The sequence below is a fragment of the Pagrus major genome, chromosome 19 (genome assembly GCF_040436345.1).
Source record: "Pagrus major chromosome 19, Pma_NU_1.0".
NCBI lineage: Eukaryota > Metazoa > Chordata > Actinopteri > Spariformes > Sparidae > Pagrus > Pagrus major.
The window spans coordinates 6,981,609-6,996,919 of record NC_133233.1 but is presented as its reverse complement, the minus strand read 5'-3'; the positions used below and the strand labels follow the sequence as shown (position 1 = coordinate 6,996,919).

Sequence of the window (15,311 nt, the reverse complement as noted above, 5' to 3'; positions counted from 1 at the left end):
GTGTAAGGTGTGCATGAGGGATGATGGTGTGTGGATGTTGTAAGGTGCATCCCAGAGGTGGGTGGTGATGTAGAATGCGACGAACGATGAGATGGTGTGACTCAGATCCCAGGTTCGTGGAGTGTCTAAAATTGAAAGGAATCATGAAAGGATAAATCTAGTGATATATTCTATACTTTGTCAACAAATTCCATGAGAAGACCAAAACCAATAGATAATTGATCCTACTAACAAGTATTAGTTGTGTAGCCAAAGCCTGATGTAGCATAAACATGGACACAAAGCATTTTCATATATATTTTGGAGTTGCCCCTCTGTGGCTCCTTTTTGGACTAATATTCACAGCATCCTGGAAACTGTCTTTTGAACCAAATAAAATTCTAAATAAAAATAAATAAATGCTCACCCACCATTTACTGTGAAAACCCTGCACAGAGCTGGCAGAAGTGAGCGCAGAAGCCAGGGTGCGAGTTCTCAGAGTAGGTGCCCTGCAGCACCCCTCTTTTCCCTTTTCCTGAATAGCCTGTCGGTAAATAAAAAAAAATCCTTGTTAGAGGGCCCCCCTGTATTTTCTATGGATTGTCACATTGAAGAAATCCTTAGTGCCTAGAAGTCCTCTGGTCAGTATTCTACCCATAGAGATACTCACCATATGGTTCTATGTTTGTGTCTCTTGTGTTTTATTACTTGTAATTGCAACGTTTACTTGTGTCAGTTTTAAAGGGCTACAATTATTAGTTATTAAATTATTTATATCCATATTTATTCTTTTACTTTTACTACTGCACCACCACCTTATGGATGCCCATGGAATGGGAATAAATTAGTTTTCCAGTACTTGGTCAACACATTACAGTCTTTGCAACAACGTCTATCAACATTTTTAAAACAAACAAGTCATCTTTAGGTAGCAATAACTGAAAGAAGTACTCATTACATTTCCATGCACAATTTTCATACCTGGTATGCAGTTTTTGAATGTCACCCTGCACTCTCTACATGTATCCAGAGTGTACATTTTGTAAAAGTCTGCCCTGTATGCTGCTGAGAAATTGGTCCAGTTTGCAACACCTGTAGAAGACAATTTATTTAACATGGAAAACATGCAGTATATAACCATAACTATATAGCTACAACCATTTTTGTAATCTTACTGTCAAGCCACAGAAAATGCACTTTTCTCCGGAAGCAGTCCATTCCCACCACTGCTCTGAAGCAGGAACACACCAGTGACAGGGTCTTTAAAGCTGTCTCCATCATGAAGGACCACCTCAGCAAATATCATCTCCAACAGGCAAGATGGCAACTGAAACAAATAAGATTTTATTTTTACATTTTCTATTCGAAGACATTATCTTCAGTTAGTATAAAGCCAAACAGCATTAATAGAAATACTGAAAGCATGAGCACTGAATGTATTCAATAAATATTGTATTCCCCAAAAATAGAAACACATGCAAACAAAATCATAAAGAAATTATTAATAAATAAAATACCTGATCAATACATGTTGCCACCTCCTTATATGTGGTATATCATGCTAGTAGATGAAGACAGATGTCATTGTAATGTCAATCCTAAAATCTGTACATTAACAATTTCAGACTTAAATTGCTGACCTGAGTGAAGTCAAAGGTCCAGTCCAGTGCCATGTATAGTGCGTACTATAATCCATATTATAAACAACTGTTTACATTCTTTTCATATGATAAAACAGAGTTGATACACAGAGTTGTTACTGTACATATAAACCATGTCAATGATCCTTTTCCCTTGGCACCTGCTTATATTATTATGTTTGTTGATGCACAATCCCATCACTTATTTATCACTTACCATTAGCATGAACACACCACAGTCCACGCTGCCTGCTTGTGCTGGAACATTCTGATAAAAATGCCAGAAGTTATTGACAACTCAAATATATTCAAATATATTTAATAAAATTACATTTCTTGATACTATTTCAATGCATAGCACATTTCACAAGGCATATAAAAATCAAAAATTTCCTTCACCTTGTTTGAAACAAATGCCCAGGATCCTGGCACTATCTGTGCTGCAATGGTGCTATAAAAGACAGAAGGATAGCATGCTGAAATACACTATTAAAGACCTCACATGATTGTGATGTGGCGTGACATTTGTGGGCAACATTTTAAACAGTTTAAGCTTGCTGTTCCATGCTTCATTCTGAATAGCACCTTTTCCATCAGCACAGACAATCGATTGTCGATTAATTGGCTTCCATTATTGCTTTAAGCAACAGTGGAGGAGGTGTGCATAGTATGACTCCAGACTGTGCTACCTTGATTGCCACAAATATAATGAACACATCACCAGAAGGCTTCTTTAGAACACAGCAGAAGCAACATTGAACGGTTGCTAACATACTTAACTCTACTAGGAACATTGAACGGTTCCTAAACATAACAATATTAATAATAATAATATAACACCATGCAAAACACAAAAACTTAACGGGACATTAATTTACGGGAACAATGAACGGTTCCTCAATATTAGACTGAAACCTGAGCATGGATAAATAATGGCAGTCTCCATAGCCACTAAGCTTGGAGGAATCAAGAAGACGAATCCTCTTAAGTTTAGGCTTCAGGACCAGTAAAATATACAATTTTCAAGTAAAGGTTGAATCTGCATTGTGCAGACTACTGCAACTGTACATTAAACAGCTTCACTGTAACGCCTTTTTCATAACTTTTAAGTGAACATATATGTGACAAAGCAGATTATTTTTCATGACATGGACTACACTTCTCATGAGAATGTGTGACTGTGTACTGGAATTTCAAATCTAAAAGTAGATGCAATATTTGCGGAGTCTGTCAGTGTGACCAAATAATAATAAAATGGTGACATTCTTATAAAAAACTCTGACATGATGCCTATTATCCAGTGTCCTGGTTTCCATACAGGAAAAAGGATGCAGTCTGTAGATGCTGCATCTACCTGCATCATTGGAATGACAACAGTAAGAGCTTGTAGTTTCAACGTGAAGATATTTTTAGATACGCAACCATAGTCTGAGATGCTGTCACTATGTACAGGTTCAACAAACTAAAGCCATACACAACACATGCATAGAACTTACTGGCAGCGAGAGAAACGGGTCAACATTGAGAGGCTGTTTCCAAGTGGGGACAACATAGGCATCCACAGCATGAACATTCTTTCCCTGTAAATCACAGAACACCAGTTTAAATTATTTGGGTTTACATAAAAGAAATAAGTACTATTAATGATTGAAAATTGTACTTCGAAATGCTACAAAAAATATCCATACACACCTTCTGCCCAGCAATCTTGATGATCAGTGATAAACAACAGTTGATGATCTGTAATAAAACAACATAATGTTTCATGGATTACAAAGACATTTTACTAAACAATTTTCAAATATTTGTGTGATTAAAAGTGTACTAACTGTTGCCTCCACTTCTCTGTCCAATCCCAGGGAGAGGAAGTCCAGCCTTTTTAAAACTGTGGTGCCCACTTGACCAATTGCCTCGTCTGGTGATTTTGTGTCATCCAACACATCATCGAGCTTTAAAATGACAGTATCAGTTAAATACTTACTACTATATTATACTAGACACCAAAAAACAAAAGACAATAGTAAACTGACTTTAGAACTCAATTATATGAAGAAAAATACTTCACTGTGTTTGATGCGGGCCATATTAGGCCTATTAGAACTAAATCAAATTAAAAATAACAAAAACATTTACCCATGTCAATTGTCCTTTGTCCATCTCGTGCTCCGTTACTTCCCTTCTTGCACATAGGTGGTATATGTGCTTCATTCTACAACAGTGTTCATCGCAAACCTCAAAACCTCCTGCAATATGGTAAGAGAAGCCCAATTTCAGAAATGACAGGAGCATAATAAGCAACGTGTGGAATTTGTACCATAGCATGTCTTTCCAGCAACTGACTTAGTAAATATTGTTCCAAGTTGTACAACATAAGATTATAGTGCATTAGATAGTGCAGTATTAGGTGCTACATTTTTGTACTGTGATGATCTCTGGAATACCTGTTGTGGTTGCAGCTGGAGCTTCCACTGCTATTGTGGCACTCATGCCAGAAGCTTCTATGTTCAAGGTAGGGTCTACGTGTACAGCAGGGGTCGGTGGTGGGATGATGGCAGCGGCCTGGTTCGCAGCAGTGGTCGGTGGTGGGATGATGGCAGCGGCCTGGTTTGCAGCAGGGGGTGCCACAGATTGTGTCACAACAGAGGCTGCTGCAGTGTTTATAGACCGGGCAGCTGTGCAAGATGCAGCAGTGGATGCTGATGCTGTCGGCAGGCAAGGGAAACAATTAAGATTATGACATTTGTTCTGACCAGTATGTGTTAACCAAAACAAACATTTACTGCTAGGAATTTCCACAAACTGGATTAATAAACCCTTTTAATTGCAGGATGTGGCTTTACTAAGACAATAACAGTTTTACACCTGAATGTCACAATATACTGTGCAAGTACATATCTAAAACTGTCTGCCCACTGGAGTTCAACTGGATTTGCAGTCCACTCCCCAATGTTTTCTTCATGTTCTCTATTGTTTTGGCATTGCGTCCATTGTTGTAGTGGTGCAAAATGTTCCTCATTAAAAAGATATGGGACGACGGACTCATCATGTTTAAGAAGTGGTTGTTTTTCCTCATTCCACTGAAGAGCTGCTCGGCACACTGGCTATTGGCCCAGCCACGTAACTCAGGCACAAGCTCTATCTTGCGCAACACATCATTTGGGTCTTTGGTGTTTGCCTCGTGAAAGCGGTCATAAAGAGCATAATGCTCTGATGACCCTGTCATAGGGTGGCCATTTTCATCCGGTACTGGCTTCTTTGTAGTTAGCCAAGGCAAGCTGACTTTCACTTTCTCTGCAGAGGCCAATCTGATGTTGTCATCAGTAGGATCCAGCAGTCTTCCCTCATGAGGGCTGAAGGGCAAGGACTGTGGCTCTCTTATGTTTGTATGTGTTGCCAGTCCCCTTGCAAAATCATACAAGGTCACATTGGGAAAATGCTTCATTGATAGCAGCAGATCAGCAAAATCTCTTGGGCTCTCAGCCCTTAGGTTAAATTTAACTCCATAAACAACAGCACAAGGGCATGTGACCACAACCCATCCACCTGGTAAAAGAAAGTCATTGCACCCATTATGAGTAACTATTACAGTGAAGTGTAGTAAGTCTGAAAGTTATTACTGATGCAAACGCTTTTGAATATGAATCAACTCACCAGAAGCCCCCCAGACCTTTGCAAACACTTTGTCATATGCTGACCGGTTCTGCATTTCTTTGCGAAGCCTCATAATTATGTCCATCCTGGAGCCCTTGGAGTCTATGCCACACCCCTTGCAGAGACTTTGCACAGCTTCCATCTATGATGTTAAATAGCAAATACGACAGCCCTGATAGATTCAACAATGAGAAAACCCATACAAATAACGAATGACTCCACAGTGTGCAAATACCTTCAGTTTCAGAATCTCGTCAGTGAGCCGGTCCCGGTAATTAAGAGGTCGGATTCTTCATTTGGGTTCCTTGGTGTGTGGATTTTGCAGTGCTCTGTGTTTGACACCACACTGGAGCCTCTTGTGTGGGGACCAATCCATTGTGCCCAGTAATGGTAACTGGGCCGTACCAAAAACGGGTTCTGCTTGTTACCTGCAGGAACATTTCAGAAGAAGAGTACAGAATATGTTACTCCCATTGCAGCACCTGTAGGATTTTCATTAATGTCACTCCAAACATATTTTGGATGTTGACAAATTCTGGTTCTGGATGTAGTTCATACTTACTTGGCACCAATCCCCGACTGACCATTTCTAGTGACACAGACTGCCAGAAGTCTTCAACATTAACTTTCCCTTCATAATCCTGGGGTGGTGGCTCTATGCTACTTACTAGAAAAGAAACAGGACAACAACAAATGCAAATGTTGCACTATTATGAATGATGCTACCTCAGTGGGCTCAAGATATCCACATATGCTTCTTTCAAGTCTGGTGGAATGACATTTCCCAGAAGTCACTTTGCTGCCGTAATGAGTTATTTTATAGGCAAGTACAGTGTCAGTATTGATCATGTAAAATCTGGTTACAATCAAACCTGTGATACCAAATGAATGACAGTGACAGGTTACTGTGATATTTCATATCAAGTTCAGGGCAATTATTTCTTTAATTATTTACTTACTGGGCATACTGAAGACTCCCTTCTTATGGAACAACCGTGACAGGATGGTAACCACATGTGACACATGAAAATGTGTATGAATGACCTGTCATGGCTTCATAATGGAGGTATGCATACAAGAGTTTTTGCTTAGATGGGAATCTTTTGCCACACGTCTTCTCCAGCACCTCTACAGCACTTCCAATGGCCTGGTGAGTCTATAAAAAAATCATTTATCAGACTTATTACAGATTAGAGTCTTTTTACAAGTTTGTTCTGGTTTGCAAACCATTAAAACATACCTGGAGAGTGTTTCGCAGGAACACACAAAGATGCAAGGATACAAGAGTGTGATCATTATGGTTGTGTATTCTGTCGCTCCACTCCTGGTAGCGGAAGATCATGCCACAGCTACAGCAACGTACTTGCAATACGTTGATACCCCTAATAAAAACAATCACAGGTTGGTGTGTCAGATGTGTCAACAGCTGCCAATTATGCTATTTGCAGTAAGCTCCGGAAATCATTTAAAACTCATACATGTTCTTACTTTAAATCTGTACTTAAAGGCTGGTTCACCAGAATTACAATATGATAATAGTAGCTGCTATTATTATCATATTGTAATTTGGCTTGAAAAAAAAAATGAAAAAAAAACAAACATACCTTCTATAATGTCAGTCAGAGTCACAATTTTTGCTGTTGCGGTGATGAGCTGTGGTTCACTCAGCAGTGTCTGGCCTGTGCATTCAGTGCAGATGGTCTCATGAGGAATTAGGTGCCTCGGAGAGTCACCCATTGCACTGATAACATCATGAGGAAGATCTGCAGGAATTTTCTTCCTGAAGATGTAGTGCACCATCCGTGACAGCATCGGGTCATCAGGTGGGTATTGTGCCCCTTCTTTGTGTTGCTCCTCTGCAACATCTGAAAACGATTCTGCAAGTGTATCTTCCATACACCTAACATTGACAAAAAGCGACGGGTCTATCTGAAATAGATGCCACTTGCCAATGGTCTTGTGGATGCAGGACTGTCTTGGTTTGGCACATGGACAGCACCATTCAATTCTTTTACTGTCATACGTGACCAGCACTCTACCTAGTCTACTATAATATGAGATGTCTGGTTCGTACACAGAAAGGAATTTTTTGGTGGGTGGTCCACCCACATTCATAGCTTCAGCTTGCCGTTGGAGACATTTTTGTTTTCTGGCTTCACCAAACCACTTTTCTTGGACCATTTGTGTCAACACATCCTCTTCCAGCATAGGGTTTTCACTTCTGGCAGGTGGGCAGTGGGTGAGGGACTGCAGGTGGTGGCATTCAAATGGAAAAAGGTTGTTTCTTTCAGCAAAGTCTGCATTTATCTTGCACTGGTCCATTTCACACCTAATTTGTTGATCCTTGCCGACTGTCTTTTTTATGGCGTGGATAGGTGTGCTGGGTCCAGTAAATGATTTTACGATAACAAAAACACCATGTTCGGGATCAATGCATTCACTGCTCAGATGACATTTAGCTGTGATGTCCCGCTTGTTGTCCGAGTGCTTCCTACGTATGTGCATTTGTAAGTTGCGTCTATTCAGTGTAAGTCCACAATGGATACATTGAACAGTCAGCTGCTTTTGACCCCACACAGGAGGTGGTGCCTTTGGAGGTGTAGCTGAAGCCACTGTGGGAGCACGAGGTGCAGGTGCAGCTAAAGCACAAGGTGGAGGTGTAGCTGAAGCCACGGCAGGAGCATGAGGTGGAGATGCAGCCGAAGCCATGGCAGGAGCACGAGGTGGAGATGCAGCCAAAGCCACGGCAGGAGCACAAGGTGGAGGTGTAGCCGAAGCCACGGCAGGAGCATAAGGGGGAGATGCAGCTGAAGCCACGGTGGGGGCAAGAGGTGGAGGTGCAGCTGAAGGACAAGGTGCAGGTGTCTCCTTGCATGACTTAAGGTGAGAGAGAAACTGAATTTTCCGGATGACCGTTTTCTGGCAATTTGGGCAGTGGAAATGGAAATAGTTTGGGTCCACCGCGCTTGTCTTCTTCCCGTATCCAAGGACGTGCATTCAGCGTCATCTGACGTCACGTCCGCAGGACTGCGTGGGAAATTCGGACACCGAATTGCAGTACATTATGCAGCACACAGCCTGTTCAAGGCAATGGAGAGATACGTGGGTGGGCTCATTCTTTTTGGTTTTGAACGCTTCATCACCCATTAGCATTAAAAAACTTAAAATTCATGTTTATTTTTTCACAAATCCTGCCCCAAGTTCCTTTAACTATGCTTTTTGTTGATGTTGTTGTTTTTTTTTTTTGTTGTTTTTTTTTTTTTTACCACATCTAAAGCTAGAGCAGTGTCTCATTAGGATTAAAACCTTAATTATTCACATATTAACAATAAACTATGCTTTCATGCACCACATGGGGTCAAAGATTGGTATAATAAAAATTACATGTAAAGTATACACAATGTTTCAGCAGTGTAGCACAAAAACACACAATGTATTTATAATACATCTCTATGATTAGAAACAAATATATAGAATTAACACAAAACAATTATAGCCCACTCTGTAGCTCTTAGCTACATCATATAGAAGCCTACCAGGAGGACCATTGTTGTGTCTTCAGCCCACGCAACAAGACAAAGACGCTCAGACTGATTGAATCTTTGTCACCAAATCTGTTTGTTTATGCTACACCAGGTTTGTTCTATGTGCTGTGTGTGGGTACCTGTTCTTGGAACTACATACTGTATGTACACATTCACTCTTTTTAATTATTGAATAGTATTTAATATATGTTATAAACCTATATCCAAGGATATATGTATGTAATAATCATATATTGTCTGTTGGGTAACATATATGGCAGCATCACTCTTGATATAGGGGCATATGTGAGATATTACAAAAATATTGATAAATCATCAAGTACACCTCTGAAATTGTTACTTTTTTACGTGACTCACTGTTACAGTTGCAACTAAATGTCTAAGAGAGCAAATCTGTTTAATGTCATCCTGTGTGCAGTGGCGAAATCTTCCCCATAGTTAAAATAACTACATACTTGTGGTATTTTTATAGTGTGATATTGCTACTTTTAAGAGGATTGTTGCACCACTAGTGGCCCCTAACAACAAAAAGGGCATTCCGGGTATATAAGGACACCGAACATAAAAGTCTACATGAATTATTGCTCAATATAATCACCAAGTAGTGTCCACCATTGGGGTGAGAACGTGCAGTCGACTGTCTTGATATACAGTCACCAAAGTCACAGCCAGACAAAAGGCTTTTGTGCAACCACAAGTTCTGTTTTCTCCTGAAAAAATGGAAGAGGGGCAATATATTTTATGTATTTCTTTAAATAGGCTGTGTATTTGGCTGTGTCATTTTTAGAGTCTCAGTTTCTCAGTTCTATGTAATGTTGTGATTATACAGCAGTAGCACTTGGCTGTGCCTTTCTCCCTGTCCATGTTGGTGAGGCATTTTTAACACTTCATTCGTCATTAATAAATGGTAAATGTACTGTTAACTTAAGTTAATACTTGTTCATTGGTTAATAAATATTGTATAGTTCATCTATAAACCTTGTTGTTATGTTATAAAAGCCTGCACTTGTATGTATAAATGGTGTGTTGAGCTGCACCAACACATCATATCAATTGAATGAGAGGGGGGTGTGATTCGTTAGAAGGTAGTTACATTATAATGGAAAAAATTCAAATGGCCCATGTTCACAAGCCGACCAAAACCTTTTTTCTCAGCCCAGTTAATTAAAAAGTGGCCATATTTGGCTGTGACAATGGATGTAGCTGTATGCTGGGAAGATGATGAGCGCAGCGTTACTGAAAACAAGTCAGTTTAAGTCAAGTATGTTACAGCTATTAATCCAAAAGGGTTTGAAGCCCTCTCCAGTCAGTGCCTCTTCCTGTCTAACGGTCAATGTTCCTCCTCAAACAGAGAATGGGGGCAAGGTTAATAGTCATACAAAGTTGTTACCATGGCAACCAGGCTGCCCTTCTAGCAAGATCAACTTCCCTAGCATGGATTAGCAGTAGCATCAGTATTAGCATGGAACAGCAGCATGAATATTAGCAGGGACAGTGCTAGCTGTCACTCACACAGAAGCTGCAGAGTGTATTCATGGTCAGACTGTAACCTGTACTGTACATTTACTGCCACCGGACGACTTTCCCTCTGCTCCAGTTGCTAACACCTGTTTGCACTGAACACACTCACCTGAGCTATCTCTCCTTCTCTTGCTCGGCCACTCACACACTACACACTGCCATGTTTCTTAAATGAGCCACGCTGCTTTTATAACCCCTGTTGGAGGATGACGTATGACTCCCAGATTCTACTGTAGTCATACGTCATTGCTCCATATTAGCAACAACTTACAATGTGTGACTTTGAGCACAAAATTAAGTCATTTATCAAAAACATTTGGTAAACAGTGTGGCTCATCAACATTGTCAGGAAAGGAAAATATGAAATATCATAAACATTAAAATACACTGAAGGGGGACTTTAAACAACTCTTTTGCCTCTATTCATTTTACATATTACTTTGTTGTTCCATTGTTTTCACTCATTTATGCTTGAATAATGGAGTTCTGGCATTTGGAACTCCATTCATTATGAAACCAAACTGTACTGTTATAGTATCACACAGGGCAGAGAATCACTACTTTCTGAACATTCAACCTGTGTGCATACAGCAGAGAGAGCCTTCAGAAAACCATTACTAAACTGTATATTTAGAATTTTGAAGATGTCTGGAATTTATTTATTTATTCATTTTTTTGAGAAATGTTGATTGACAGTTACTTGCAAACACCAGGCCATTCATAAGATTAACCAAAACAAGTCTGATTGATATTGCCTGTAGTGCTCAATAAAAACATGATTTGGAAAGTTATATCAAAACATGAATATCTACTAATGTAACCCCAGTTTTAAAGCTCAGTTAGTTTACATTTGACTCATGTATTGATCATGTTTGACATCTTCATAAACAGATAAACAGTTGGTTTATCGACACGGTTTAAAGGTCATCAATCCAATTAAGTTATACTGTAAAAATGTCTTGTCTGCTGGGAAGATACATTATCTGTCAGTGTCAATTTTGGTCTTCAGCTGACATATCTACATAGTTTATATGGTGATAATATTTGATTTTTTTTGCAAACAATAATTAGAATATATTTCATTTAAGCGTTTATTTTTTTCTTCAAGGTAAAATGGCTTAAAAAGAAATATCCAAACCTTCTCCACTTTTAGGATTTTAACAGTAGTGACTGTGATCTTTTTGATGGTCTTGTTGCTGCCATGGCTGGTCGTCTGTAAGTGGACTGCAGTTTCCACCTATGTATGCAGCCAGTGAGAAGTTTTCTCAAACAGCCACAAAGGTCTTTCCGTCCAGACTAACCTAGGACCATCAGTAGTACGTCCTCTGATGTCCAGGTGAAGCCAAAAAAAAGACGAAGGGAGGATGAGAACAACATCCAGTAGGTGTCTCATCACTTTTCTTTACTGACATTATTGATCAGGTTTTAAGATTCAAGAGGTTTAATCATTTTAACTTCGAGGAAACCAAAAGGGAATTAGAAGGACAGCTCCCACAAGAGATAAAAAAGACTGGACATGGCTCCCTTAGACCATCAGCGGGATGCCAACTGATGTCCAGGTGAGGGCAAAAAAACAGGCAAAGGGAGGATGTCTCATTAGAGAATAACATCCAGTAGGTGTCTCATCACTTTACCGACAATTAATGGTCAGGTTTTAAGATTCTTTTAAGAAGTTTAACCATTTGTTCTGTTGGAAAAACAAAAAAGGACTTCAAGCAAATTGAGTCCAAAGTCGCACAAGAGACGGAGAAGACTGAGAGTGCACACATAACAGGATTTAGGAAAATAAATGGAAAATGTGATACTTGTTTATGCAAATTAACCCCTCTCTATGTATGAAATGGTACTGGCCAACAGAAACGAGAATGATTGCTGCCCCTTCCTGCTGACAAGTCGCCCGATCAGGCAGCAGTCGATGGAAGGCACAGTCTGGTTAATGCGCTCGCTTCTTAGACCCTTAACGACTCTGTAAGGACACTCCCACAAAGAGTTTAAAAGCCTGCAGCTCCCCTCCAGTTAGTTAGAACTGAAGAAGCCTCTTGGATGAGAGCTGAAACGTCTTCAACAAACTGAAACAAGTCCAGTTGCCTACGATACAGCACTTAGATTTACCATGACCTGGATGACTGAGAACCTTCATCAACAATTCCTGTAATGTACTTCAAACTAGACACGGACCTAAGCCCATTCGAGTCGCTCACGCATCATATGTAATTCAAAAAAATCTCAAAACACTTCTCCTTCCAACCCCTCAGTCATCACATAATCTGGTGAGGTGGCTACCCGATCCTAGTTTTTGTCCCAACTCAGGCAAGTTTTAACTTTGTCTGGGATATACCCCGGCATATTCTCGGCCACTCCTTCCATATTGGAGCAGCCTCGACGGCCTCCAGCTAAAGGGTCCCAGAACACGTGATTAAAGCCTACCAACGCTACATCTGCTCCCATTTCCAAGATCTGCACAATGCCCAGTCTTATCTCTGTCTTTGAGGGCGCTTTTTGGGGGTCTGCCAGCTGCCGTTGATCCCTAAATAAGCCTTCCCCACAACGCAGCTGCCCAACACTTCATCAACATCATACTTGTACTCAGTTGCCTTCTTCAACATCGTACTCATATTCCACCTCAATAAACTATCATGTACATCTCGTTGATGGTGTTGTCCTTGCTCGTGAATGAAGTGCCTTTGAGTACATTTCACGATATCGAGATATATATATTGTAGATTGTGATACAGCCTAAAAATACTGTGATATTTTTTGAGGGCCATACCACTCAGCCCTAGGCATGAGTAAATTATATCAAAATCAGTGTGGACAACTATTTACTCCCTAATTTTCCCAAATCTACCTTACTGCACTGCTCTCCACCCTGCACTGACAGTGGACTCCATCTCACTCTCCTGTGAAAGTACACCAAAAATTTCTGATGGATTCTGTTATAATGAACCTCATACCGAACAAAAAATGTTACAAAAAACATATATGAACTGCTCTGTTTCTGTGACTGAATAGTCTGTGTACTCCACCACAAGCCTCTGAGATTGATGGTGATATATTCTGTAGGGACACACCTCATATTCAAAATACATACTTTGTATACATACTTCTGCATTGTTTACATGACTGTGACAAAGTGTCTTAAATTGTATGTATTTTATCTCGAGCTCCTGTTCTGTGTCTGGCACAGCACTGTCTATGGACTCCACCTCAGTCACCTGAAATGAAAAATAAATAATTTGTGATTAATTCTGTTGTGTTTCACTATATTTCCCAACTCTGTGTTGGCGCCAAGATGAACATTCTGCCTACATTCTATTGAATGTACTTGTTCATCAGAAATACCCCAACAGATTTTCGAACCATGGCTTTGGCTTTAAAGAGTTTGCAAATCCTTTAAAGTGCTAAGACCAATAGGCAGTTCTCCAGTGGCAGACGGCATTTCAAGGAACTGCTGCTCATGTAAATTTTTTGATCAAAAATGCCTTTCTGTTCAATTTGTGCTCTTTAATACTTTAGAAGAAGACTGTAGAAGTCTGTTTCAATTGAACAATAAGGGATTTCCCATATGTAAAGGTAATATTCCCATATATGAAATATATGTACATATATGTACAAACCGTAGATGAAACCTATTAGAAATTGGAACACTTTAATATATTTACATCTAAGTCCAGCCTATACAAATATGTATGTTTATGTATGTGAAATACATATTTGGGATATATGTAACATATATCATTAATTATACAAATGACATATATCTATTTGCATAAATGTATAATATACAAACTGTCATTGTTTGGGTCGTGACAGTCGGGGGCTTTTTGTGTTGTATTTGTTTTGTTGTGTTTTTTTCCTGTCCTGTTTTCCCCCCTCCGTTCTCCCTCACCTGCTCCTTCACCGTCAGTGTGTCCGTGTTCGTGGGCGTGGCTACTGGTTCCTGCCGCAGCAGAGACGCACCTGCAATTCATCAGCTCATCACCCTCCGGCTACATTACCCTGGGCTCTTCACCACTCCAGTGCCAGATTGTTCTGTCACGTTCTGTCACTACGTTTTTTGATCTAGTCATTACTGCTGTGTCTCCCAGACTGGACACTGTCTCATGCTTGTGTTTTTCCCTCTCCTCGTGTCCAGATCCTTCAGCGTCACTCTGCTCGGCCCACAGCGTCATCTGCTCTTCTTGGATCCTTCCTCGCTGCCGCCAGACCACTCCATCCAGCCTGCCTGCCCTCCTCGCTCCCTGCATCTCAGTTTTGTTGTAAATAAACACCTTTCGACTGATCTGTCTCCGATCTCTGCCTTTCTGCCAAAAATACTCAGCCATAACACTGACTTTACATATATGTATATTGTATGTATATTGTTGACATGTATAGGCGCAGCATATAATACCATGTATAAATTCAACTTACAACCTTTGATTCACAGTCATGAGATTGTAGCCTGTGATTGGACACCTTTATTGCTGGTTTTTCAACAATAAGTACATTGTAAAATATCACCAGACTTGTCCTTTAAGCCTGAAAGCCCCAAGATTACTCTGGGCCAGCCGATCTGCATAATCACAACTTCAGGCGTGCCATCCAAGCAGGTCTTTCTGGGGGGCAACCACACAGTAAACAAGACCTTGAGATCCACTAATCAGCCTGTGTTTGCACAGATGTGCACCAACATGGAAATAAACAACTATTCAGAGGCAGAAATCTCTATAATTGGTGACACCAACAGTGTTTCATGTGTACATATACACAAAAGTTCTGCTTCGTCAATTTACTTTTGGCTGGACACCAGACTGGGACTGCACACAGCCTCTGAGAGCACCAGGCGTCTGTCTGAAGACAGGGGATACAGTACAGAGGTGATCTACAGCGGTTCTGACTGCTATGTAGATCACTTTGACTCTGGGGACGACAAGACACAGCAGGAAGGGACAGGAGAAGCATAAAGTGGCAGAGGAGGCGGAGAGAGTCAGAC

General features: G+C 40.3%; 1 pseudogene; it reads right to left on the bottom strand.

Moving 5' to 3' along the window:
- Positions 1-1,156: 1,156 nt before the first annotated feature.
- On the bottom strand, positions 1,157-14,583 carry LOC141014938 (uncharacterized; annotated as a pseudogene).
- Positions 14,584-15,311: the final 728 nt, after the last annotated feature.